This window comes from Vidua chalybeata, chromosome 18 (assembly GCF_026979565.1).
Source record: "Vidua chalybeata isolate OUT-0048 chromosome 18, bVidCha1 merged haplotype, whole genome shotgun sequence".
Taxonomy (NCBI): domain Eukaryota; kingdom Metazoa; phylum Chordata; class Aves; order Passeriformes; family Viduidae; genus Vidua; species Vidua chalybeata.
Window position 1 is genome coordinate 11,238,274 of NC_071547.1, and position 27,716 is coordinate 11,265,989.

At 39.8% G+C, this 27,716-nt stretch overlaps 1 long non-coding RNA gene across 8 annotated transcripts in view; it reads right to left on the reverse strand.

The window, feature by feature from the left end:
• LOC128797023 (uncharacterized) overlaps window positions 1-27,716 on the reverse strand; it is a 225,993-nt gene that overhangs the window by 192,492 nt on the left and 5,785 nt on the right. For all 8 annotated transcript variants that reach the window (XR_008433978.1, XR_008433975.1, XR_008433974.1 and 5 more), the window contains exons 2-3: window positions 19,602-19,705; window positions 17,069-17,184 (exon numbers count right to left, since the gene is read on the reverse strand). This is a non-coding gene — a long non-coding RNA (uncharacterized LOC128797023). The remainder of the gene's footprint in view (window positions 1-17,068; window positions 17,185-19,601; window positions 19,706-27,716) is intronic.

Sequence of the window (27,716 nt, forward strand, 5' to 3'; positions counted from 1 at the left end):
GGCATCAAATTTATTTTAAGATTTTACCTGAAATGGACCACAACTGTCACACTTTCAAGAAACAAAGCAGTAAGAAATGCAGTTTCAGTGTCTTGTTAAAACCGTCAGGTGCCAAAATGTCTATGTTTCAGTTAACCACCACACAGCAAGACTTTATTTCAGGATTTTCAATGTGTTCACATTTCAAACCTTTTACTCTTTGGTGTTTTCTGTGTTATCACACAGAGACAATGCAGTTAAGAACAGACTGTGCTGTGTAGGTGTAACTGCTAAACATGTACAGATCAGGAAGGGCTTCCCAGAGCAAGGTAAGTATCCTCAGCACCATAATCCATATGAAACCACTGAGACAAGAAGGGAAATCAATGTGCTGTATGACCACAGGCAAGTTAAGAACTCATGTTTCCTGGCTGACAAGTCACTCTTAGTTCTCATCATACAGGCACTGAAACTATTCCATTACACGGAGACTTGGGACAGATGCTGCTGTTTTGAAGACTAAGTTTTTAGTGTCTGCCCTCCACTACAGTTCCCTTTATATTAAAAATTACCCAAATGCAGTTAAAATACTTGCAAAGTACTTGAAGTGTGTTTACGTTACCTAGCTACCAACTAGCTATTGAAAACCTATTCGTCTCTACTCTTGTGATCAGTTTCTAATGGACCTTACTAACCACAATAAAAATCTGCACCAGATTTATGCAGTTCCATTTCTTACAGATGCTGTAAATCCTCAAAATAAAGAAAAGAACAACAAACAAGGAAACTCACCAACTGGAACCCAGAAATCTCAGCCAAGCAGGAACCTATCAGAGGCAGTCAGTGAAGCTTTCTACTACACATAGTCTCCACAGAGCTCCACAAGGCTCTCCAAGTCAAAGTACAATGTGTTGGTAGCAAATTCAGTGCAACTCCACATCTGCTTGGGGTGGAGATGGTGGGAGTCACTTGGCAGCCTCAATCATTGCCTGAGAACTGCTTGTGAGTGAACAGAACTGAAGCCACCTAAAGACTCTTCCACATTCTCTTCATGCTAATCTGTCCTGGGAAATACCAGTGCAAGACACCACCACAATATTCACTGCCTCTTAAATGGGAACTGCTGCCCTGAAAAACAGGTCCTCAGATACCACAGGCTCAAATCACAGATTTACACTGTGCTAAAGAAAAATGCTATGACTGATACACAACACTTACTCTTTGATCAATAAAAACTTGGTCTTGCAAGATGCAGCCACTGTTCCAGGCTCCCTAAATCTTCCACTAATCTCACTGGCTCCCAGATTTCCAGATCTATAGTGCAATTTAAAAGTGGCACATGGATAAGAAATACAAACCTACTTTCCCCATTTAAAACTGTTACATGGAACAAGGGATTTTGATTTCAGCAAAAGTATTTGTTAACAACCTATCAGACGGGGAAGGAGTTCTGTAACTTGCTTAAATCGCCAGAATAAAAGCAGGAAAAGGGCTCCTGAATGAATTATTGTGAATTACCAGGTTGGCCCAGGAAAAGCAGTTCCAGGAGATAAGTGTACATATAAAATGGGAAAAAATATAAATAAAGAAAAGAAACCTGGGAATTATGGAGTCACTATGCCAAATTCAGAGGATAGCCATACTGGATGGACAGAAGTGAGCACAGAGAGTGGTTTCAAAGTAAAATTCAAAGTCTGTGTATGTGCTTGAGTATTATTACACAGAGATCAGAGCATACCACCCCAACTCAGTATTTGCCCTCCCCTCTGTGATGCTGTGACACATTACCTGAGCACACACACAGCCATTTCAGAGTGTATGAATCCAAACAGACAGCTAAGGAAGGTCTGATTTGACTCACTGAGAGTAACAAAAGAGAGTACAGTAAACTGTTTATTTTACTGGGAATAATTGGCAGGGGTTTTATTCCACCCATCTTAATAAAAAAGTCACTTAGTGCTAAAGGAAGGGCCAAGGAAGCACCAAAGCATGGGTTTGCTGATGAGCTGAAGCTAAGTACAAGATCCCATGCAAAGAATGTGCCTGTGCCTTCTTCCCTTCAACCAGAAGACAAGCAGTTTTTCAACAAGGATTGTTACACTGGAAATATTGCAATCACCTTTCTTGGCTTTGTTTTATAAAGTTCTAAGACCAGAAGTCATCACGAAATTTGATTTTTCCATCTTCTCTAAGATCTGTACTAAAATGAGTAATTAATTCCCTGTAACTTCCCTCTAAAGTAGCCAAGGAAGGGAGCTTGCCTAGCTGCACACAGAATGGGATATATCCCTTGTTATTTATCTGGAAGTTAGCACAGATCCTTCCTGTCACAATTCAGTGTTCCTAATCACAACACCACATTTTAAATAATGCATGCAATCATCTGTTTGAAATCTCAACCAAGCAAAACTGGTGCTGTATTTCTGACAGGGAAGAATCATTCTCATTTACCTCTATTGTTTTTAATCCTGGAGCCCCAAAAGGACAATTTAAATGTCAGTTATTGAATACTGAAATTTGTGTCCCACAGCAGGAGTGACCACAGGCTGGTATGGAAATTCTATGCAAATTCCAAAAAGGAGTGGCTCTACCCTATTCTTTCTTTCTTTCTTTGTCCTAGCTGTAGCCTGTATCAATCCTTCCATCTAAATCAGTACAGATCTTCACAAACAGGAGAGCCAGGATAACAAGAAAGGAGGTATCTTTCCCTGGCTCAAGAGGCTCAAATAACTCCTAGGAGGGGAGTGTGTGCATACACACATGCCCCCACACACTGTCGGATCTGCAGAGCTCCCACAGCTTCAGCTGAAGCTTCTCAACAGAAACTTCTGTTTTCATACTCAGGATGTAGATTTTTGTTTTGACAGCAGTAACCAAAAAAGGAAAGTGTGAAGACAGCTCAAGAGAATGAATATTCAATATTACAATCAGTAAGAAGGGACAGACTGTATGGTGTATTTTGTACATTCCTCCCATAAAATTCTCTCATTTCAGTAGAAGGGCTACAGAACTCCACACCTTCTATTCCACAACAGGATTCCCTTTTCCATGGCTTCATCTGCAGGTCAGGAAGGAGAGACATGAACATGAGGCATCAAAGAACTTGGCTGCCTGCAGCTTGTGCTGGTGCAGGCCAGAATCTGGATGGAAGGTGCCAGTACCAGTCTCTCAAGACTTTTTCTTCACCAGTCTCAGCTCACCTATGGAAACTGAACATCAGTGACAGCAATAAGTCAGAGACACTCCAAGCATCTTGAAATCTCCCCATTCTCTTAATCATGCGCAGAATGCAACTGTCTTTCCCTCTTACACCCATCCTAAACTTTACATACTTGCTTACTTAGCACATGAGAAAAAGCAAAACCACTGATCACTCTTGCTCGCCGTGTTTTCCATGGTTTAGGAGCTGAGCAGACAGTGATCCTCAACTTCAGCTGTTTGTGAGTATCCGACAGGATCCTGGTTGCTTCCAACAACCAGGCACACTGGTTTGTGGAGACTCAACTGAAAATTAATCACCAGAGATGCTCATGAACATCCTCTTCTACAGGGAAAATAAGCTACAGAAATTGGCGCGTCTCGTCCCCACTTCGCAAGAGCAGATCCCTTGCTAGCCCTGGCTAGCTCTTTTCGGGGCGATAAGGGCAGCAAGAGGCACCCCCTGCTGAACCCAGCTGGGCTTTAGAGAGTGCCTTCGTGGGTCCGAGGACACTGCTGATCCCACCGGCAAGGAAGGAGGGTGACACTCTTTTGGGGGTAGGGCCAAGATTTATTGTGACTCCAAGGAGAGCCCTAGAGCCCAACAGCACTCAAAGAGGTCCCAGAAGACAGTGAGCTGTGAGGCTCGAGCAGGCCCTGATATAGGGTGGGCGGAAACCTTATCAGGCAATGGGAGAAGACATGGGCGTGGCCCCCGAGGGAAGGACAGCCGAGGTATCCCCTTAGCAGGGAGCAGGGGAGGGACCCCAGGCCATCGTCCAGTCACCCAGCGACCCTGGCAGAAGCTTCCAGACAGAGGGGAAGGATGGACAAGTCACCTGGGAGGGGGCAGGGGCATGAGTTGGGGTTTTTGGGATTGATGGACACACAGGTGCTGATGGGAAAACCTGGGATGAACCAAAAGGGCACAAGGGGGGGTAGAGAGGGATAAACCATTTTGAACATACATACAGTGGAACCTAAAAACCCAACTCCACAAGAAATGACACCTGATTTATTTTTGGGGGGCGGTGTGTATTTTTTGTTATTGCTTCTTGGGTGTTAATTTAAAAATTGTAACCTATTCACAGACAAAAAAGGCAGCTTTGGTCCCGTGTAAATGCAGTATTACAGAATCACTATTATGGAGCAAAAATATCCTCAGGTGGCGTAAGGAAAGGAAGAGATTCTTGACAGAAGCCATTTCCACAGCACTGACAATACACTTGAAAGGCTTTGAAGACCTTTGTATTCAGAAAAAGGGCTGTAGGCAGATACACACAATAAAACCTAAGAATTTCTCAGAAATACATTGAGATGATTAGTTCAGTCAACTCAGTAAACTGGACCACACAGGGTTCTTTGTCTGGGACTCAAGCTTCAAAATCCTTGCTTAGAGTAATGACAAAAGACAATATGTTAGTCTAAGGAGGATCCTCACTCTCCCACTGCAGTGAAATTCTCCAATCAGCACTGACAATCATGGCACAGGTAGCATTTGCATCCTGAAGGCAGGCAAAAGTTAAGTTTCTCAAACTCTAAAAAGGAGGAAGACAAAATTAAGGAATCATCCAGAAAGTAGAGAAAACATATCTGAAAGCCATATTCAAGTTAGCCTGATTTTACTTTGTATTTTACTGATATTTTACAGGGTGTTAGGGGGAATCCTGTGCAAACACTAAAACAGTGTTTCTTAACAAGAAAAGGCTCATTACAGTGGACTGCCCTATTTGCTGTACTAGCTCCAACCTATAGCCTGCCTTCAGCAGGACCAAAGACCTAAGTGAAACAGAGAAAAGCAAAACTAATTAGTAAAATTACCAGGCTTAAAACAATTCAGAAGTGCAAATGCTAAGGTAGTGCTAATCCGTTCCTACAGTAAGGCTCCCTCTTTTAGTATGGAGATCTTCACTACTACTGCACTGAGTGCTCTCAGCTCTGGAGGAACAGGGATGTATCAGCAGTTACAAGTGCCACTAAATATCCAGTCCTTGTGGAATTAAGACAGGTTGTGCCATTATAAATTTTAGCACATGGTTAAACTCATGATTCTTCTCTTCAGCTTCTGTGTTTTTATTGCACAAGAAAACTTCAACCAATCATTGGCATGCACCATACTTGTCTCAAATTTCCATTCCTGTTCCCAAGCTTCTCATACATCTCTGAACACTGGCAGATAAAGCTCTGCTAGAGGACAGGACTGCAGCACAGACACCAAGGCTGCCCTTGCCTCTTGGAACATGTTTCCCAAAGAAGCACAGCAACCTTGTCTCCCTTTGTGTCAGACAGGTATCTGCACCTGACTCTGACAGAAACTAAAAACATGGTTCAGAGCAGTGTTAGTATGTTAGAACGAGCAAAGTTGCACGTCCATGAACTCACGGCTGATAGAAATTTGTGAGATAGCATTTTATGTATTCACTCATGCATGCCTATATGCAAACTATCCTTATTTTATTCTCTGGAATAAATCTCTAAAATCCCATTCATCTCCAGCAAAAACAACACTTCATACACAAAAGATTCTTGCACTCTTATCTTCTTGAGTAGATAAAAGGAAATTTTCACTAGATTTGTAATCTCAGTGCAAAATATTGACTTCTTAAAAAATTCAGCTGATATGAAATAAGGGTTTATTAAGTCACCATCCATGGGGATCATATGAAATGTCAACCCCCCCATCCATCCCTCTCCTCTTGCTCTCCCTGCCCCCCCTTCTCTTTCACTCCCTTCTTAACCCCTCCCTGGCTCCTCTGAGCTCCCCCTGTCCCAGCCAGAGCAGCTAAAGACATTACTGACAGACACAAAAGGCGGCAGAAATCAAATAAAAGGCAAACGCAGCAGCCGCAGGTCAGCCTTGTATAAATATTTATGCTGGAGGAAGGCTCAGTGCCTGAGTAATGACCTTGTGGCTGGTATTAATAGAGATAATGTGAGTCTGTAAAGACATGCTGCCAGAGAGAGGGAGAATTTGGAGGGTTATAAATCTCTGTGTCGGGCTGCAGTGCTGGCTGACCTTTACACTGCTCTCTCTCTTGCCTTCCATCTTTCTTCTTCTTTCTTTCAATAAGAGAGAGATTGGTAGAGCACATTAGCAAGGGGAGGAGTCCCCAAATCCAAACCATTTGCACAAGAGGATCTGATGCAAGTCAGAATTCCCACAGCAACAAAAATCAGAGTGAGGAATCCAGTACATGCAGTGTTTACCTCCATGACACATGCAGACCTGCACAGACTCCCCTGTGCACACACTTCTGTGCTGATCAAAAACCATGGATAGAAACATGCGTTTATACTTTCCATGACTTGTCTGAATGCATGTAAATGCGTATATGCATCTATATATGTATATATCGATGTAAATATACATAACACAGAAACTCTCTGTACCACATATATGGATGCTCCCAAAAGTAATCTGGACTCTCTCGTACCTATATAGCAATCATGGCAGAGAAGGAGAGCTGCAAAGAGCGGCTTTAATGAAAATTTAAGGCCCCACTGAGAGGGATTGAAGTATCTTCTGAATTTCTGCCACATACAGACCTGCAACAAGAGGTTGCAGTAGCAGATGAAGGAGAGGTAGGAGCAAGGTTTTGATCCAAGGTGCAAGACATCAACCTCAAGCACTGCTGTCTCTTATTAAAAGCTGCTCCTACTGCCACCTAAGTTCCAGTGGAAATCTCCAAATTATTATGAAGTGACTAAGACTGAGATCTGAAACAGCCACAACAATTCCCTCTTGGGTGAGCATTACTGGGCCATTAGTCTTGAGTCCCTAGAAGATTAACCCTTTGGCTTTCATCATGTATCGTGTCATCTGTGCTTCAGGCAGACACTCAGAAATGCATGCTAGGGAAAACAGCAGTATTCAAACTACAATTTTGGGGCTAAAAGGTGGAAGAGAGAAAACAACAATTTTGTGGGGTTTGCTGGCTTTCCTCTGTTATGCTTGAGTAAAAAGAAAGCGAGAAACCACAGCAAATGTGCATAAAGTTCCATTCGATAGGCACTTAGTCTTTAATATAGATTTATGTCTCTTGGATTTTTCTTCTGAAAGAAACCCCCAACCAGCCAAGCTTATTAATATTTGATAGGAAAGTAATTTGGTAGAAACAGGCTCCACAATCTTTTTAATTCAAACATCTAAATGACAACTTTGTTATTTTACTGTACAGTGAGTCACAGTTGGAGCTGGGTTTTGCTGGGTCATGTACAAAATAAGATACAGACAGTTCAAAGTGAGACAGACCATACAACTCTCTTGGTGGGAAGCTGGACAGTAGAAACCTTAGAGCCTCAGGAGCACTACTGGACCTACAGACTGGGTTTTATAATGTCATTTTGAGGCCCATCAGTATCAGCTGAGAAAATGTTTCAGGAGGGAGGCAGACTGAAGAGGTGCTGCTGAGTTCTTGGAGAGACAGCAAAAGGCAGACAGAACCAGCCAGGCTCACTATGGCCAGGCAGCAACACCTCAATTAGTCTGACACACAGATCACTTAAGAACACCAGAGAATGACTGCTGATGTTACTGAACACTTCTGGCATCAGCATCACTGACTCCTGGTTCTGTGGTATTTGCCTGAATCTCTGTGTTGACCACATCCAGGACTCTTTTCCTTGAGTTTCTGTTCATATCTCCTCTGCACTGATGATTTTCATCATCCCTGCACTAACAGAAATCTTAACCTACCATGGCAGAATAGTGTCAACAGGTACCCAGAGTATAAAGAACACAAGCTATTATAAATGTGTCTCTGTCTCTGTTCTAATAAAGTATAGACTATAGATACAATATTAGAATTCACAAAATAATCTCACAGAACATGGACAGTTTTTCTATTTCCATTTCATTCTACATGAGCTTCTTTCAAAGTGTTACATGAAAAGTAAAAATCAGTTCCAATAATATTGTCTTCTCAGAAAGGATAAGTTGTTATCAAATTCCTGATCCATATTTCACCATTTGAGATCCTGACCTTTTTCCCTACAAGGCATTTGTTCCATGTATGACTTGCTCTGATTTTGAGCATGTTGCAACTACCCTGTGGACCAGGATTTGCAAGCATTTCCCTAATACATGCAGACATTCCTAGCTCAGGGATATTCTAAGTTACTAAGTTGCCATATAGATGTCTGTGAAAGTTCGGATTCTTTGGATGGTGTATAATATATGGTTAATGCCTAATTAGCTCATTCATGGGTAATTCATGGTTAGATATTAACAAATGTAAGAACAAACAAGAGCTATATGTTGAAGCTCTTAAATCATGGAACTAAATGTGTCATACAAAAAGGAGAATGCATGATTTATTCAGGAAAACAAACATGGAGCCAGATGACCACTGGGCAGCACAGAGCATCCCCACTCCAAAAAACTAAGCTTCTCAATCACCTGAGAGAAGAACCAAATGCTTGATTGCCAGGCTAGAGGATACAACAATGTGAGAAGATAAAGGTTTGTAGCTTAATTCTGTCTCTTCTGAATAGGTTCTTCATAGAAGAGAACAGGGCTATGTAACAGAAGGACCCCAAGACATTTTGACTTGAGAGTCCAACACACCAGAACATCTCACTGGATAGACTGGACACTCCCAAGTACCCCCATATTTTTTGGTCTGTGGGGGAGCTGGATGACCAATAGAGCCTGTGACACACTAGTACATGCACGGGCAGATGGAGACAAACACACCACACAAGGATGAGGAGCACCTGAGGGTGTACACAGTCATTTCCAAACATTAGACCCCTCTCAGCAACATTGTTTCCCTCTATAAAGCCAAGTGAATGATAGCATACAGGAATGATGTCCTACAACAGAGGATCATCCCTTATATTATACAAGTACTTTATGCAAACTGGAAGAGCTCCAAGAGGAATTTTATAAACTCAACCACACACCACCTCAAAGCCCAAGATAAGACTGTCATTCAACAAATATTTGAATTATTCTGCACTTAAGTTAAGATCTAAGCAGTGGAATGAAGCTTTCCTGAGCATGTTTTATTATTTCTGAATCACACTTTCATTTGGACACACAAATTTTATTCATTTTAGGGGATGGATGTTTGAGCAAGTCTTGCCCTACTGCTGAGCTATTTACAGAAGGACTGTTCCTTAAGCAAAAAATCCATCTCTGAAGATCAAAAAAGGGTTTTCCTTAAAATTTAGGTAACTGCTACATATCCCAGTACAATTAACATGCTTTTCTATAACATTCCAGGAAGTAGAAACACCATAGTATTTCACTGACCCACTACAGAGCACAAATATATGCACAAAGCCCCCAAGCAAAGAGAAACCAGATGCAAACTGTATAAGCCTACTCATATTGGCAGAAATCTCTCCATATAAAGTGGTTGCTGAGCAATTGAAAACAATGAATACATTCCTAAAATATGCCTACTTGTGCATAATTCATGAACAGAAACAAGCACTAAATACATTGGATAAATTGTGGACTATGAAGCGTTTGCCCTGCTCTAATTATAATTCCATTTCAGTCTACTAATGGCACCATAAACCATTTGAGTTTCACCCTTGTGGTTTATTGCTTCATTAGCTCTCCTTTGAAGTAATTAATGCTTTGTCAATTTACCTGACTAGAGCTCCCATGGTGGCTATGGGTGAGATCCAATGAACTCCATGCACCCAGCAGACTTGGGAACTTCTGCTCAAGTGGAGACTTCAAGCTCTTTGGGACTGGAGCTTTCTGTGCTCTTGTCCATACAACACCCCCCATAACAGCCCATACCTACATACATACCTGACTACCATTTTTGAAGGCTACCATAAAATGGACTTAAATCCAGGTATGGATTACTGAATTTCTAGGACAATGGCATCAGGTAGAATTGTTGAGGGGAGATGTGTATTATCTGAGCCAGCACTTTGCAGTGATATTGTTTTCTCTTATGTAAACAATCAGCAGATCTTGGGTTGATTTATCTAAAGTTAATACCTTGAGCCTAGCTTCAGTGAAAAAAAACCTCTTGTTTTTACCCATTTCTCTCCTTTCCTCAGCTAGCCAGGGATCTCTTTAGTCAAACAGAAGGCAATCCCAAGCTTGGGCACAAAAAATACTTTCAAAAATATAGCAAGCCCCACTGTTGGATTCAAACTGGACCACACGTGAGAAATTCAATAAACATCATTTGTCAGAAGCCTTTGTCGGCTCACAGCTGTATTTATTTATAGGCTCCCTTGTTATTTATTGGTCCTTGTGCTCAATATAAAAGCTGTGCAAAGGAACAGTGGTCCTGATGCAGGGGGAAGGAAGGCCAAGTGTTCTGCTGATTATACCAACACCAGAGTGTCTTTTCTAAGAACAAAGAGGTGAGCATCTACTTCATCTCCTATCCCCTTCCCATGGTCATTGAAACCAGTAACTTTCAAAGCCTAGTTCAAGTTACTTTCAATTTAGCTACAGACATCATTTTGAAGAACTCTACCAATTTGGAGACCAAGGTTTGGAGTGCTGTTGACTCTTCCTAAATGCAGACACCCTGTGTAGATGTTAAAAACTACAGGATCTTGTCATCCAACATACAGGAACTTCTGTACCACAACCTTCTCTTGCCATTCAGTTTATCACATCTTCCATTGGGCAATATAAAGGATGTAAAGCTCAACCAAGGTCAATGTGCTGTGAAGAATAAAGTAGCACAGTTCTGTGCCCTCTGCTTATTACCTGTTTTGTATTAGATCCTTGAATTCAAGTTTTCAAACTGTAGACCCAGTCTGCTTTAAATTATTCTGGAGCCCAGGAACATTATGGCCAAGGGGGCTGAACATCTTTGTTACTAAATCTGCCTGTTCTCTCTGGTGGTTGAAACAAAACCTTGACAATGAGAAACCTAAAGTGATATTTTGGAACCATTTGGTGGGGGGAGTGGGGGAGGGAAGAAAAGGGGGAAAAAAAGACAAACCTGGTCAGTTTCTTCCCAATACAATATAATATAAACCTCAGAAAGAACTGCTGAGCATTTACAGATGGGGTAAGAAGGGAATGTCCCAGACCTTTTCTTTAAAACACACAAAAAAGAAAGCTAGGGCCTAAAACCATAAATTCTAACATATGTATACACACACACCCTATGGACAATATTTAATTCTGCACACCCACAAAGAATACTCAATACTTTATAGTTCTTTGCTTCAAAGAGTTGGATCCATGGTACAAATAAACATACCCTTATTATAGCTCCATTAACAACAAGTCATACCTGCTAAGGAGCTAACCCATTAATTAATCACACTAATTCATTTGAGGTTTCCACTAAGGATTATGTAGTAGTTTGAAAAATGAGTAGGACACAATAAAACAACCACATAGTTATCATCCCCTCAGCAAGCATTTTAAATCTTGGGTGTTCTCCTCCTGCCCATTTACTGAATATAGAAGCTGTAACAGAAACAATTTTCATAAATAGAAAAAAGCTCAAGCGACACTCCACAATCCATACTCTGAGGGAACAAAGAGAAAATAACAATGATACTGGATATTATTTCTACCCAAAGAATCCAGAGCAGTGAGGAAATTTCCAAGTTACAGAACAAGAAAATCTTTTATACTCTTCAACAGATGTGTCATTTCTTGTAAGATATTGTTGCCTTGCCAGTGGACCATTCCCATTTGAAGAGTCATTAAATACCCTTAAAGCAGATGCTGATTGCCCTCAAAAACAGAGAGTTTGGAAAAGACACTGTGGTTGGAAATATGCTATCTGAAAATCTAGACATGCTCCCAGTGAGGTACACAGCAACCTCAGCTACCAGTGGATCAGGTCAGATGAGCTGCTCCTGTGGGCCAGATGCTGGTGTCAGTCTCATGAAAATCCACTGCAACTCTACTGCAGAGATGGGCAACATTCCATAGGTATCCTAATGGGACTAAAATCACAGACCTGCCTTCTGCTAAGAAACTGCTTTGGCTTACTTTATATACATCCTATTGAATATGAATTACATCTCCCTGCCATTCCATTTCCATTAAACTGATTTCCATGTAATGCAATCTTTGTTTCTTAAGGATTACAGATTTCTTTTTGGCCAAAATACATCAAGCCTTGTTTTTCTGGAGACTTAGTGACAGTTCCTGCATTCTCTACTGCTTGTATCCGTTGGCAGAAATTGGCAGCAACACACAAGTATTCTTTGGCTAGGATGTGGGAGGGCAAGAGCACTGTTTGAAGAAACACTGGCTGGTAAAGCGTCATGTTGTCCTTGGCAGGTGTGCATTTTGCTAAAACAAAAGGCTTAGGCAGGCTCTCCCAGAGCAGTGTGGCCTGAGATGTTACTTGGAAAGGGAGGCAGCAGAAGGTCCTGGTGTATTTGCTCAACAGGAGAAAGGACTCCTTTTACAAGGGTTGATTCTGGACTTGTAAACACTGTGGCACAGAGAGCAATGACAGGCTTTTCTTCCATGAATTGCCAAATCCAAGGCATTCCCAGTGATGCCCAGCGGAAAGGGAATACCTGCAATGATGCAATCTTACAGGCAGGGCTATCCTGGTTCACACACACTGCCTCAAATGCCAAGTAATGTCTGCATTCTCCATAGCACAAATCTGCTTCCAGACTGAATCTTTGAGTCAATGTGGCACTTTCCATCACTAAGTCAGGAGCTCCCCAGCATGAGTCCACTACAGAGAATTTAGAACTGCCCCTTCCCATATCTGCAAAACTGATGTGTAAATTCACAATTGCATGATTTTGAAAGTCAGTCAGAGGAGCTTAAAAACAAAGAGAAAAATAAATGAAAAGCAAGTGGTACTTTTGGATTCCAAAAGAACAAAGTGGGGACTATTTTCACCCACCTTCTCTTTTTTCAGCTGTTACCATACTTAGGGAACACACTTTCAGTCTCTTCTCTACCATGATCAAGACCAGCAATATGACCCTTTAGTTAATGATAAGGTTTTAATGAAATTCCAAAGTATGACACACCCAAAGTACTGAAAGATTTAATAACACTAAGGCAGATGCAAAACTAACATCACTTTTGCTTGTCAAGCCAAAAGAGATGACAGTAGCTCACATGGTCTTAATTTTATTTGGTTTGCATACCCTGCAGGGCAATTAAATCATTCATTTTGCAGGCTGAACACTGCATGAAACTATACACAAGACAGATTCTTGATTGAAATTACATGAAAGTTATACACTGAAAGATCTGAGCTTGGGGCTTCAGGTGCAATCTTGTAACCTAACTTTGTCTTCTTCTAATAGTAGGAAAAGATGTCAGAAAACAAGACAACAGTGCAAGAGGAGCTGGAAATAAACACATTAAGATGGATAATATCATTGTACTACTTTTTCCACCAGGAGCCATTGTTTGTGCTTTACCCCACCAGGGAATTAATCATCTTTGATAAGACAGTGAATAATTCTCCACTGGAAATTACAAGGGCAAAAGGATGCAGAGTACAAGAGCAAAAGCTCAAGCTGTAAATTTAATCTGCATGCAGTTGCCAGTGGATTTTTAATGACCCCCAAAGAAGTGGCCACTGTTTGAAGTCTTTTTTTAATGACAGCAATTGCCAGTCATCAGTGTGTTTACTTGTCAAATAAACAACACTGTTTGGTTTAGGGGTTTTTTTTTGTGCAGAGGGAGGGATGGAGACCTGAAGACTACTATTGTCCCTGTTATTCAAAACATCAGATGCTGTCACAAAGTATGCAGACATTAATACTGGTTTTCTGGACCTCTTGTAGCAAACAGCACAAAGGATTATAATATATTTTAGTGCCAGCCACTACCAGTAATGCTATTAAAAATAAGTCTACTGACATAGCACTTATTTTGTCCTTTTCAGCGCCCTCCTTTTAAGCTAGCACTTGTTGCTGGAAGAAAGCAGATGAAAGAGTTCATTTACCACCACGTTAAGCCAGCCTCAAATACGATTTTTGGCAAAGGTTTCTTAACAATATGTTTAAGGAATCAGATCCAGCAGCAGAATGAACTTGCAAGCAGTTAGTGTCATAATGCCTTGAGTGAGTCAGAGATCTCTTTTGTCTGAAAGCTTAAGTTCCCTTTGTCTGAAGGAAAGATTTACACACACATTTTCAAAAGCAGTAAAGTAATTAAAAGACAAATTCCTTTTGAATTCATCAGCCCACAAGCCACTTCTTACCTAGCTCCTCCCTACAGTTACTTACACTATTGATTACCATTAGCTAAATTAAGTCCTTTTGGAATATAGGTTTGCAAACAACCCACCTCTCTCCAGGCCTGTACCTTGACTTTACCGCTTACAAGCAGCTGAGAGAGGGTAGTAGACAAATATGTTTCATGGGGTAAGAAGAGAGCAGGGTGGGATGATCCCAAGGTTATGGCTTTCCCAGGAAAATGTTAACCAAACCCTGTAAACAGAAGTTCCACAGTGCATTTCGGTCTCCGTAAGAGAAGAACTGGTGGCCAAGCTAAGAGGCATAGAGTGCATATAGCAAGGAATATTGGATCTGAGGGAATGGTTAAAACCTCACTAACTACTAATTCAGACATGCCATAATCCAATATATTAAACATATTTATATATCCATCTCTACTGAAATCAGTAAGAGGCAGATACCTGATTATATTCAAAGAACTGGGCTTCTATCTACTGATTTTTAGTAAGACTCAAACTCATCTGTGTTGCTCATGGGAACAGTATATGGAGCATGGGGAAAATTACCTAGGTGCCCTTGAAAAGATAGCTCTGCTCAACCTTTAGCAAAAAAAGGGCCAGTTTCCTGATGGGAGGGAGCAAGGAACCAAGGTGTTCAACAGGAGCTGTGTAGAACAAAGCCTGCAGGCGAATGCACTGGAATCTGGTTTTTACTCAGAGGATCCAATTTAAGGCATTCTTCTAGTATGAGAAGACTACTACTGAGAATACACCTCCTCACCACTGGGCAGCATGTGGAGAGAGAACCATTCCTCGCCTGGAACACCCAGCCTCACAACACTTTCCTTCATTTACAGAGATTGGATCCCTCAGAAACTGAGGCTGAGTGCAACAACACTCCCAGGCGCAAGGTCAGCTCCTACGGGGATGCTGAGCTCCTAGCAGCCACTGTGAGGAGCAAGGAGGTTCACAAGACATAGGTCCCACAAAATCCCCCACTTTTCTTTATGTCAGTCATAGCTTCTGCTGACTCTGCATCCAGGTGCCCCTCCTGCAGCACAGGAGACATTCTAACATTTCTTAAGCCTTTTCCAAATGACTTTGTCAGGCATGGAGACTACTATTAATTGCACATTTTGAAATTCTACAAAGTACAGGAATTGCCCTTCATGTCTAACAAATGCCTGAGTAAAACAAACCTTTTGTGGGCAGCTGTGAAATATCTCAACCATCACAAAATATTCATAATAATCCTTTATTGTCACAAACAGAACAGCACATTTGTTGATAAGGATCAGGTGTGTGGAATGGAGCAGAGAAAGTACATCTCTTGGGGCACTAAGAGGTGGTTCTGCAACTGTGAGGAGAAATGAGAAAGGAACAACACAGCCAGCAGTTCTCTTGGCAAACCTCAGCTTTAACTAGAGTGTTTGCTGTGCCAGAGGCAAGGTGGCAATCACACCATTTCCTTACCTCGCAGGGGTGTGAGGTGAGCTAGTTAATGTCTGCAGAGTACAAAGTCAAAGCTGACTATTATTGCTGGGGTATTACGTCCTACCAAGTTTCTCTGCGCAGTAGGACAGGGAACACTGAGTGGAAAATTGCAAATGTAATAGCTGAAGTTATTCATTTTACAAGTTACCTCAATGTTTTTCTTTTCAGCTGTCAAAGTGCTTTATAAAAAGCAGCTCAGCTAAGCAACTCTCACCCTCTACAATTTGGTTTTGTTTGCTTCCCAACCTGGAAATGGGCATCTCTTGTCTTTATTTCATTTCCAAGTCAAGCCTGAAAAGAAAAATGCTTGTAGAAAAATCCTGTAATTACCAGACCTGATTTTCATTTTAAATTTTGTTTCATTCATATGGTACCAACAACTTCTGAAATTCAATGAAACTAATGTAATTACAATTTGTATGGAAGAGTGAGTGGGAAAGTCTTTAAGTGGGCACATATATGATAGACTGTATGTCCATAAGAGAAAAAAAAGTACTTACAGGATTAATACAGAGTCATAGGAATGGTAATATATGAACCAGCTTTCCTGAAGAACCCAGCCTCCATTTGGGCATTAAAATAAGTGGCTAGATTTTCAAAACTCCCTAGCTTCCACCATGCTGAGCAATTTTGATTATCTGGCCATAAAAATGTCTCAGTGAGAACTGCTGGGTGCCAAGCACTTTTGGAAATCTGGGCTCAATTGTGGGCTCTGAGCATTTGAGAAACCACTAGCTCCAAATGTAAATAGTGGTTGTATAAAGCAATGGATGTCATATAAGAAGCATATATGTGTCTGAAAGTATGTGTATTTTCTTAGCTTCCTTTACACATCTAATCTGCATCCTACTCTTGCATGTTACCATGCAGAAAGACACAATCATGTTGCAAGTTTTTCTTCTGAAATGAAAACAAACCTCAAAATTCAACTGTGTCCTAAATAAGTTTTGCTTCAATGCATAATCTTACAGGAAAACTATGAGGATGCTCCTTAATTTTCTGTATTCATCCAAATGATGCAGGATGGTGCCAACAGATGATAAACTTACCATTGCACGAGGAGTCATAAAGTCGTTAAGACAAGTTCATCACACATCTGAAAGAGACACTTCCTTTCCAATCCCACCAGAAAAAAAACAAATACACAAAAGAAATTATATGATTGGAAACAACAAACACTGAAGTCTAACACACAAATGAGTACATGTTTATGAGCCAAGCAATGCCTGCACCACTGCTCTTTTTAGCCACCATGAGCCTGTGTGGATTTGCTTTGCAGTTACCTGGTTGCCTCAGACACCAGCTCACCACAGCTCAACTTCTCTGGACAGGTCTGGTAAAGCCAACTCCTTCAGCAGTGACATTTAAAACTTGTCAGTCATCACTCCTTTGTTCTGAGCTATTTAATCAAAATGGAACAGAAAGAACATCATGTGATCTAGATGGCCAGAGGCATAAAAAATTTGAGTACTTAAGAAAAATAGTCTCTGAAAACTGTAAACAACTTACAGCTTGAAATATATTCATATGCAATATTTGTTAGTTTTCCAGTGACAGGTATAATTATATAAATAGTTATGGAATATAGATAGATGAAATTTGACAAAATTGTCAAATTTTTCTTAAAAATAGTTTTCCCAGCTCAATATGCAGCTGTATTACAATAATGTTGTACTTAACTCCATCATCTTTAATAATCTACAAGCAAGTGAGTAAATATCAGCTGATGCAGAAAGCTGCAAAGTATTTGCAATCACTTTATGAAGAGATACTTTCTATTAACCCTACATGCCAGTCACTTTGATTTTGTGAAAAAAAAGTGTTGCTCAGTGCCCCAAGGGACTCTGCAGCTTTCTACAGATGCTGCTAATCTCAATGGTCAGGCCAGAATCAAAAAAGAAATCAAACTCCCCACACAGATGGAGCGTCATTAAACATTAAATTAAGCTGGCATTAATTAGCAAAGCATTGGTTAGTAATTTAATGAGAAAGATAGAAGAAGAGAAAAGGAGGGAAAACAGGAAAACAAAAGATGCATGGTAAAAGAAAGAGCAGCATGAAACATTTTCTTCAATTGCTTTTGATGCTTTTAGAAGAGAATACACAATTCAATGAAGTAACGTGTATAAAGAGTATATTTTTGTTCCAATAAATGCTTCATTTCCCTCAAATCTGGATAGCAATGCTTCCTCTTTCAAAAGTGCCTCTTATTGATTGGTAATAGTTAATCCCCTCGTTTTTAGGTGACTTTGCTGAAGGGGGTGGAGGGGAATCAAGAAAAAGTGTTTTGTTACTTATTTTACTTCCCTCACTGTTCTCCAAGAGCTTATGAGTAGTATATTTTTACCTGTACCAAGCTTTCCAACAATTGTGATTTAAATGTGCTAATGGAAATGCTGGGAAGAAAAATTGGCAACTTTTAAGTGTGTGACTATTTCTAAATTAAAACAATGAAACTTCTGTGGTGAAAGCTTTGACCAGGGTTTGTTTGCTCCCCTCTCCACCACTCTCCAGCCCCTGCCTCTCCTGTTCTTCAGGTGCTTAAGAAATCAAGTGGCTGTTTTGTGCTTCAATGTAGTAGCTCATAAGGCAAATGGATCTGATAGTGCAGATTATGCCCTTTAGGCCTTTACAACCCAAACCAATTTTTCCTTTTTAACTGTATAAGGTAAACATTTCTTGAAAGCACAACTATTAAGCTACACCAAATCCCTCTCATCTGTATCAGTCAGAGAGTAAGAATCATATGCCAGAAGAGGACTGGTGCACTTCCACTCACCAGCTTTAATGAGGATGAGAAACTGCCTGAAATTCATGTGTGCAAAGCATTTGGAAATTTTCTCTTACTACTGCTATAAACCATTCTCAGTATGAACTGTTGGACAGAAGGGGCTTCTAGACAGCAGCATGACCTCATGTACGGAGTGACTCAGCAAGCAATCCAAGTGTTCTCCACAATCCCAGCTGGGCTCACGGTGCCTGCTCAGATCCCTGTGCAGTGTGAGACAGCCTACATGGCAGTTCAACACAGTAGCTGCCTCTCCCATATCAGTGAATATTCAGCAACTGCAGCAAAACTACAATTCCAGAAAGGCTGTTGAATGTCAGGAAATCCTGGGCAAACAGGCAGAGCACAAATTTCCTTTTCATTTATAAACAACATTTCAAGAAAATTCTGATATATGGTAGCCCACATTGATAGTTATAGGGCACAGATTACAAATGATCACCACTTAAAAAAAGGAGCCCTTGGCAGCCCAGCATGGATGGTCCTCATGTGCTTTTTTGGCACAAGTAAACATGCTCACACTGTGCTCCATTCTGCACAAATGGCTAGATTTTCAGAACAGCTAAACTACCTATTAGGGTAACTAGACAGATTTTTGGAATGAGTTAAACCCATCTGATGTATCCTGGGTGGAGAAAATATTTTGAATCCTTATTTATTTGCCCAGGTGAGAAGTGAAGCCTTCAGAAAATGTGCTCCCCTAACATTAGATTGCAGTCAGAAACATACTTTGTTTTTGGCATCAGACAAACCAAAACTTTTTAAATCAGGCCTTGCTAGCGCTAGTTTAGTTTCCAACTTCTATTGGACCAGAATGTTAAAGGTAAATCATCAGTTTATCTTTTTGCACTTCATTGCTACTTTTTGCATTGAATTGCCTTGCAAGCCCCGTAGAAGGGAAGGGATCAAGACAGAGGTTATTATGTATTCTTGCAGTTCAGAGCTAGTCTGTTTGTTTTATCCTAGAAGGAGCCAGGTTTTAGTAGTGAATGTATCATACCTAATCCTATCCAGGGTGGCTACAGTACCTTCTCAGGAGGGAACTCTGAGGAAGCAGTGACTCCCACGATGGCTGAGCAGAAGCTGTGGGTAGAAGCTGCAGAGCTCCACACCCCTTTCATTCAGTGAAGACCTACAGAGACACAAAAATTCACACAGTTGCTCCCAGCATTGCACACCACAGACTTCCAGTGAGGAAAACAGAACAGATATTTTCCCTCTTCCCTGTCCATGATTTTATCATGAACTTTTCACACACCGACCTCACCAGGCTCCCTCTCCCTGGCCTGGCAGCAGCCCTGACTGGTTCCCTCTGCAATGCCTACGAGGAAGGGCCATGAAACTACCAGGGGTTAAACTTGCAAGTACTTTCTATCTAAAGTGCCTATGAATAGATGCAGATATCTATTTTTTAAAAAACCTGGTCACACTACTCACAAAAGTGAGCATATTTACTGGCAAGTATTTTTTACATGTCAGCACAATCATGTTTGTATCACTAAACAAAAAATCACATGCATAGAAAAGTGATCTGCCTATTACAGCAGTGTGGTGACGGTTTGTTTCATTTAATTTAGCTTTGTTTCATCTTTAGTTCAAGAAAACAAAAAATGCATTTATCATCTCTGTACATTTTTTCATCCCAGACATGCTAGGTCAGAGTCATAATGCTGAGAATGGCTCTATTTTTTAACATTGTTTTAATACTTATTAATAATAAATGTTATGAAATTATATGTAGAATTAATTAGAGGCTCATTGTGGGTGCAAAGGAAATTTTATGAGATGTGCTATATTTATGTGTGGATGCTGCTGACAAGCAAAGATAAAGGCAGAGATATTTTTAGTGTTTGCAGAAGATAAAATTTGTCTATGTACATAAATATATGTCCCTGTAAACAACATGCGGAGGGAATTGGTGTCTTTGGCTGCTCATCAGCATGAGCACCAAGAGACCTTTCAGAACATCTTTGGACTCCTTTAGAGCATCTGAGTTTCACCATCCAAAACTAAAAATTACATCAAACCACTAACAGCCTTCTGGAATTTAATCAGCTATGCATTCATGCAATTTCAGTGTATAAGACTCCATTTTATTCTGAATTTCAATTCTGTATCTCAGAGTCTACTACTCTGCCCATTTTTCATTAAGTACACAATTATAAAAAAGTCTATTTTTGAAAATTCTCCATGCAAATGTCTTACAAAAATACAAAAATATAAATAAACCCACCAAGATTTCAATTGCAGAAAAAAAATAAGGAAAAAGTATTTCTTAAACTGTCTTCCATCTTTTACTGTAATTGTTCTTCCAAACGATACTGATTTCTTTGTTGCTCATTATCACACAATGTTCCTAAGCACGGTTTGTAAAGCTATGCATAAGATTTGAAAGGAAAAAGAGAATGTGAAGTGTGGATTTAAGTTAGCCAAAAGAGATATCTAAATAAATGCCCAAGAATTTTGTTCAGAAAATAAAAATTATTTTAAACCTGTCCCAAATATCTATGCATTTTACACAACATTTATGCACACAGGATCCTATTTCAATGGTTTTCAGAGGCAGCAACATCATCTGCATTTAGCAGCTAGCTGCCAGCAAAGAGCCGCAATGGATTTGCAGTGTATATTTCTTTCCTATCTATTTCTGAACACTGCAAACATTGACGGTACCTTTGAATTTGATTTCCTCTGTCACTGGCTTTTAACCTGAGAGAAAAAGGAATATGAGCCCTTCTCTCTTGTGTACTTTCATGATTTGAGATATATGGAGGCAGAGGGTCTGTTTAATGGGAAATTATTTCCTAGTATTTTCTGCCTTGCTTGGATTTCCTTTCTTTCTAGTATTTTTAGATCCCAAGATAAAAAACCCCTTGGTTTATTTGTGTTGTAAGACAATCCACCAAATAAAGCACGGATCACTGGGAGACTTTCTTCAATGAAAGGTCCAGTTTAACTGGTTCACTTTTAATTTAATGAATGGCTCTTTCCCTCAGACAAGGAGAAACCGCCACAGACATTTACAAAGACACAAAGCCAACACTGGGCTGTTTTATGTTAGTGTCTTTTCTTAAAACATTTGTTTTTAACTTGAAATGTTCAAGGCAGAACTCACAGATACAAATCCTTCCCCTTATAGAAACAAAAGTGTTTATATAGCCCACAGTAAATAAACCTTAATTAAATGTATGCATCAATTATATTCCTTTATATCATTTATTATTTGTTTCCAGAATGTAAGATAATGTTTGATGGAGACCCATAATTAAGTCTTTATCATATAGCAAATGCCATTTTTCTTTTGAATATTGCATAGCCTTTTCCTCTTTAGAAGGCTATCATGTCTGATAGATACAGCTTCTTAACACCAAATCCAGTACTTTCTGTCCTGTTTGGATGTGTTTTGACATAAAATATAACCGTTTCATGCCATCAGTTGCTGCCTCTAGTTTAGTGCAATTGGTACTTATTGCATATTTCTACAAAACATTATTTCCTCTTTTCCTCCTCCTGCAAACTTAAAATGCAAACAGCTCAGTGAATATAACAGAAAGAGAGGGGGAAAGGGGGAAAAAATAAAAGAGAAAAAGAAAAAGAAGAAACAAAAAACAGGCCATCTAATATAGTCCAGAGGTTTTTTCATTGTTTTTACAGAGGTTTACAGTGAAAAAGGAAGGAAAAATTCATATTTTGTTTTCTGCCTTTCTAGTGGTTTGTGCTTGTTGTAGAAATAAAGTATTACAAATAGAAACCAGAGAGAGAAAAAGGGGGGGTGGGGGAAAGCTCGTTTAGTTTCCCTTTTTCATTTCCTTTGCTGGAATCCTGGTTGGGAACATCTGAAGACAAAAAGGATTTCAAAGTTGGATGTTTTGTTGTTGTTTAAAGGAGCCCTCAGAGCAGCCACGGTCCGGGGTTCGTGGTGTCACAGCGGCCCCTGGAGGCCGCGGCCCGGGGCACGGCGGCGGCTCGACCCGGAGCTCCCAAACGATCGCAAATTGCTCACGAGTGATCTTCCCTTTTCCCCTTCAGCCCCCTTTAGCTGGGGTCTGACTTTGGCCGCTTCCCAAAGATTTTAATCTGCTACCTGTGGAACTAGCGAAGGTGGCAGCATCTATGGAGAACTGCCCGGAGTTAGTTAAAGTCTTCATGACCAAACTGCTTTGGCTTTGTCCTTGTAGCTTAACCCCTATAATTATAGAGTTCATATGTGATTTTTAAACTCTTATGTTTAACAGCACCATACTAAAAAGCAGAGAAAGTGTTCACCATATAAAGCAAAGTCTGTCATATTTGTATATAATCAGTTTTTAAAAGGTACTGAATACATACCTGGTAGTTATATCACCTGGTAGTCATATACTGATCTAAATACCTGTATTACGTGACTGCCAATTCCAGTTTGGGTTCAAAGTTGTGAAATTCAGTTACTTTTCTGAGAACTAAATATATCTAAAGTATGGTAGACTATCAGAATCCAGTTTATTGCTTCATTAAGACACAATTCACTATGCAAAATATCTTGGAGGGGGCAGACCAGAAAATGAAAGTTCTGTTTTTGACATATGAGTATCTGTTGATCCCAAGACTTTTGTTTATCTGATAAAAATTGCTATAGAGGCGGAGTGACTTCATTTTAATGTTTTAACATTTAAACATGTGTAATCAATCACAAAATTGGGCAAATATATCCACAATTTTTGTTGTTATAAAATTTCAGTTATTGCCTTCACTGTTCTTCTTAATATTGTATAAACATTTCCTTCCCAAATCATTCTTTTGGGACAAGTGGATAGAAGCTCACTGCAGCAGGAAATCTGACTGTTTAAGTTTTAGATTACTAGCACATGTATTTATTTTCAATGGTAAAGAGACTATTAGGCTCAAGAATTCTTAATTGTATATTTCATGTTCATATCCATGATTTAGATACTTCATGTGATTTTGATATTTCTGATAACTTTTTTCCTTCTCTGTATATACTTAAAGAAAATTTAAATACACATTAAATAAATCTAATATTTTGGTATTTCAAAATGTTTACTTAAAGTGAATAATAATAATAATAATAATAATAATGTCTCCCAGTGGGAACAGTGCAAATATTGTACAACCTTGATATGATTCTGCTATATAGGACAGCTAAGTGCAAAAACATCTATTTGTGCTTACAGTGATGCTTTTAAAGAATCTGTAGAATTTCAACAAGATTTAATATAGAATCAGTGGAGGTGCCTGCCTCATATACTGTCCAAAGAGTTACAAATGTAACAAGATGTGCACATGTGAAAGTATTTCAAACTCTGTTGACAAAATCACGAAGTAAGAAAAACTCCACCTATGTCAGATAAAAACGACCATAACTTGTCACTCATTATGAATATACACAATCTCCATTTTCCTTTCACACCAACCACGGAACAAGAATCTCGTCCTTCAGTTCTGACACAACCAAGACCTGCATTTCTTACTGCAGCGGCCCCTGGATCCAACCTAAGCATTGTTCTGGGAAGGACACAACAGATCTCACTCCTTCCATCTGACCTCCCAGCTTCCAAGCAAGTTCTGTACTTCTTAAACCCGCCAGGAGAAAAGAAACTGACTCAGTGGCTCTAAATCAAATCAAAGCAGACCACCACTGAAACTTAGAAATCATTTGTAAAAACACCTTTAGTGGGTGTTTAATGAAAGGTACTGCTCTACTGGGAGGAGGAGTTTTTCGGTCTCCAACAGTCATTTAAATATAAGATGGAAATTAAAAACTAAAGTAACTGTACTTAAACACAGCTGGAAAATACAGGAGAGATTTTTCTGAGAAAATCATGGCAAATTCTGATTCTACTCCCCTAATAGCCAATGTTCTGCCTGGACAGATAAATTACGTTTGTATATAATACACCACTCTGGAAAATATATTTGCCCACTTTTTGAGGAAATTAAAGGCAATTTTTTAGGGCTGTGACACAAACCAACAAAAGCCAGGAAATGCAGTGTTAGGACTGATGTTGTGTTCTTACCTCTCTCATCATTGTGCTTTTTCCCCACAAAACACACTCACAATAGCATGAGGCAAGTGGGGAATATCAGTCTTAACTTACATTTCCTGGCTTCTTCCAGCTGCTGTCCAAAACCTTAGAGTTGTTTAGACAGAACTGAGTTCTTTTGTATTTCAAGTTTGTGTTGTGCACGCAGGAACACAAAATGCATCTAATTATGAAGTCAACTAAAAAACAGAATACACAACTTTTTGCTGTGCTAAGAAAAAAAAAGATAAATCATGGTTTTATTTCTATGTTAGGAATGGGGAAATAACTAACAGGAATAGCTACCAATGAGAAACAAACCCTTTTCTGCATTAATGCCACAACACCGTGTACTATTTAACATCACAGAGCATTTTGAACTACATTATTTACCAAGGGCACCAATGAGATGTAAAACAAAGGCCTCAACCTCTAAAGATTTTTGTTTAAGAGTTGGTGAAACATCCAGGTATATTTGAAGCAAGTTGTCCAAAAGAAGGCAAGCTACAAAGGGGTAAAAATCAAAAAAAGGAAAAAAAAAACCAACACAAAACAAAAACAAAACAAAAAAAACCCCAATCAAACAAAAAAAAAAACACAACCAAAAAAACCCAAAAACTCAAAAAAAAAACCCCCACCAAAAAAAACCAAACCAGTTTGAATGCTAACACTATTACTTAGTGCTTAATACTTCAATGATACTGTGTGATGAAAGACTGAACATACAGGTTTTCTCCATGTTGATTCTCTGCAAGTTCTTTTGCATATCTTCTTCTGCAAGATGTTTAAACTTTAACTACATTTTAGCATTTGAAGCATGATATATGTGCATGTAAAACTTCCCAGTGTGTACATAGTTATTCATTAAAACAAGCTTTATGACACTCTCAGTTAATTTTTGCATTTTTAAGGTGCATGCAAAGAGTCATGGTTTTTTTTTTTTTAATGCATTTTGGTTGGATTTCATTGAATGCGTTGTACACCTTGACATTTTAGGTACTTTAATGGGGGTTTTCTTAGTTACAAAAATGAAGTTCTTGAAAGAGAGGTTGAGAAGGGGGGAGATCCTTTTAGGAAAAAAGAGGGGGGGGGGGGGGCGGTATGGGTAAAAGGACTTTATTTTCTAAAGCTCAAATTCCAAAGGAGGAAGACGGGGAGAAATAGGAACTGAAACTAATTTACCTGCATTCCTTTGTCACTGCTTGGCCCTTGACTAGTAAATGATTCCTTTCACTAGCCAATAAAACCAAATCAAAAGCAGGCTTAGGGAGCAGAGGGGGAAGGGGGGCAAGAGAGTAGATGAGAGAATCGACTTAAACTTAAAAAAAAAAAGAAAAAGGAAAGAAAGCAAACGCACTCCTCTTGCTTTCCAGAAGCTCTCAGGAGCTGTATGCCTGACTCCTTGTGCTAACTTCCCAGCATTAGCACAGCACAAAGACATTCCCTACCTGCTTTCTTGCAGCACTAGCTAAGGTTGTTCCATTGTTCCCCAGGACAGATAGAGCTGCTTTGTCTCCATGCCATGCTGGTCCCAGCCTCGCCAATTTAGGTACAGTGGGAGGCCTGTACAGCGGCTTCAGAGGTGAATGGTATCCCAGAACAGGTTTGCTCAGCACTAACCTGATGCCTCAGCAGTGGCTCTGCGAGACCTGGGAAATGTTCACTTCAAAGGAGGCACATTCAGTAACGTGACAGCAGCACTAAGAGCTCTGAGGATGTGAGCCTGGCATCGTGGATGCTATGCAAACATGTACCCTGGTATCTTCTCCCCTAGAGCACTTCACATTCTAGAGAAGCAAGACAGGGGTTCAGAGAAGGACACAGAATGTACTGACAGGGTCAAATTTTCACATGCTTAAGGTGTATTGAAGTCCGCTGAAAGATACTTTGAATTTTGATTTTAATTTTTACCCTATTTATTATTTTTAATAAATGATTGGTGGGAAAATAGGCAAGATAAGCTCCTCAAAACCAGACAACAGAAAGTACGATATGGACATTCTTTGTTCTTGAAACCATTACATCATATTTTTAGCATCAAAGGGGTTTCCTCAGAGCTCAGTATATAACTTTTTTTCAGAACTGGATTTTGTTTTCTTCTTTCATGCCTCTCTTGACTAAAAAGAAGAGTTAATTAGAATGACAAGGAGGCAGTAAAGAGCATAATGAACAGAAAAGCCAAATAGATCTCTCAGTAACACGCACATCTTCAAGTGGTTGTAGTGCTGCCAAATACAAGTCAGGACTTACAAGCACAAGTGGAAATAATAACTTTAAGTCCTGTCAAGGTCAGGATCATTTAAAACTTTGTGTTTTAATTTTAAGGCATTATATTTTAATTTTATGGTGTTACAAGTCTGTGGAGAGAGGGTGCAGGGACTGGATCAGACAGAAGCAGAACTTACCAGCTGCTCCAGTACCCTACATGTGTTGCTTCACCAACACTCAGAACAAGTCCTAAGGACTGCAAACTGCACAAAGACATGGATCAGCAGCAGAGCGGAAATTGGACCAGATCTTACCAAAACACTCTTCATGAGCCTATGGTACCTCTACAACAGAGGTTAAGATACAGTCACAGACAAATACTTACTTATTTTCTTCCTGCCTAAATTAGTGGGTTGTGCCCAAATGACCTGTATTCATCTCCATGGCAGAGGAAAACACCATCAGCGTATGCATAGCCATGTAGTATTGTTGTCTATATCTGTACTGTAAAAGATATAGGCCCACCTTGGGGAACCTGGATGAACTTCCTTCCCAGGGAAGAGGGAGAGCTGCCTCAGGAGACCATGACAGTTCTAGCTGTGGTCAATCAGCAAAATTTTTTAAAACTTTCCACCCTAGGGAAAAGCTTCCTCAATAAATTAGGTCAGCATTCAAATAGCAGGTGAAGCAAGCATACTTTCCCTTTCAACTTTCAGAGGTAGGGAACAGTCCAGATTCCCATTGAGCAGTGTTTGGAATTTCATGCAGAGTACATGGTATTTATTCTAATTAGCAATAAATATAACACATACAATAAGGTATTATAAGAATTTATAATTTCCCTTTCTGTAGTACGCATATATATACACACACACACACCAGGTTTTACAGTTGTGCTTTCCCAGATACTCAAGC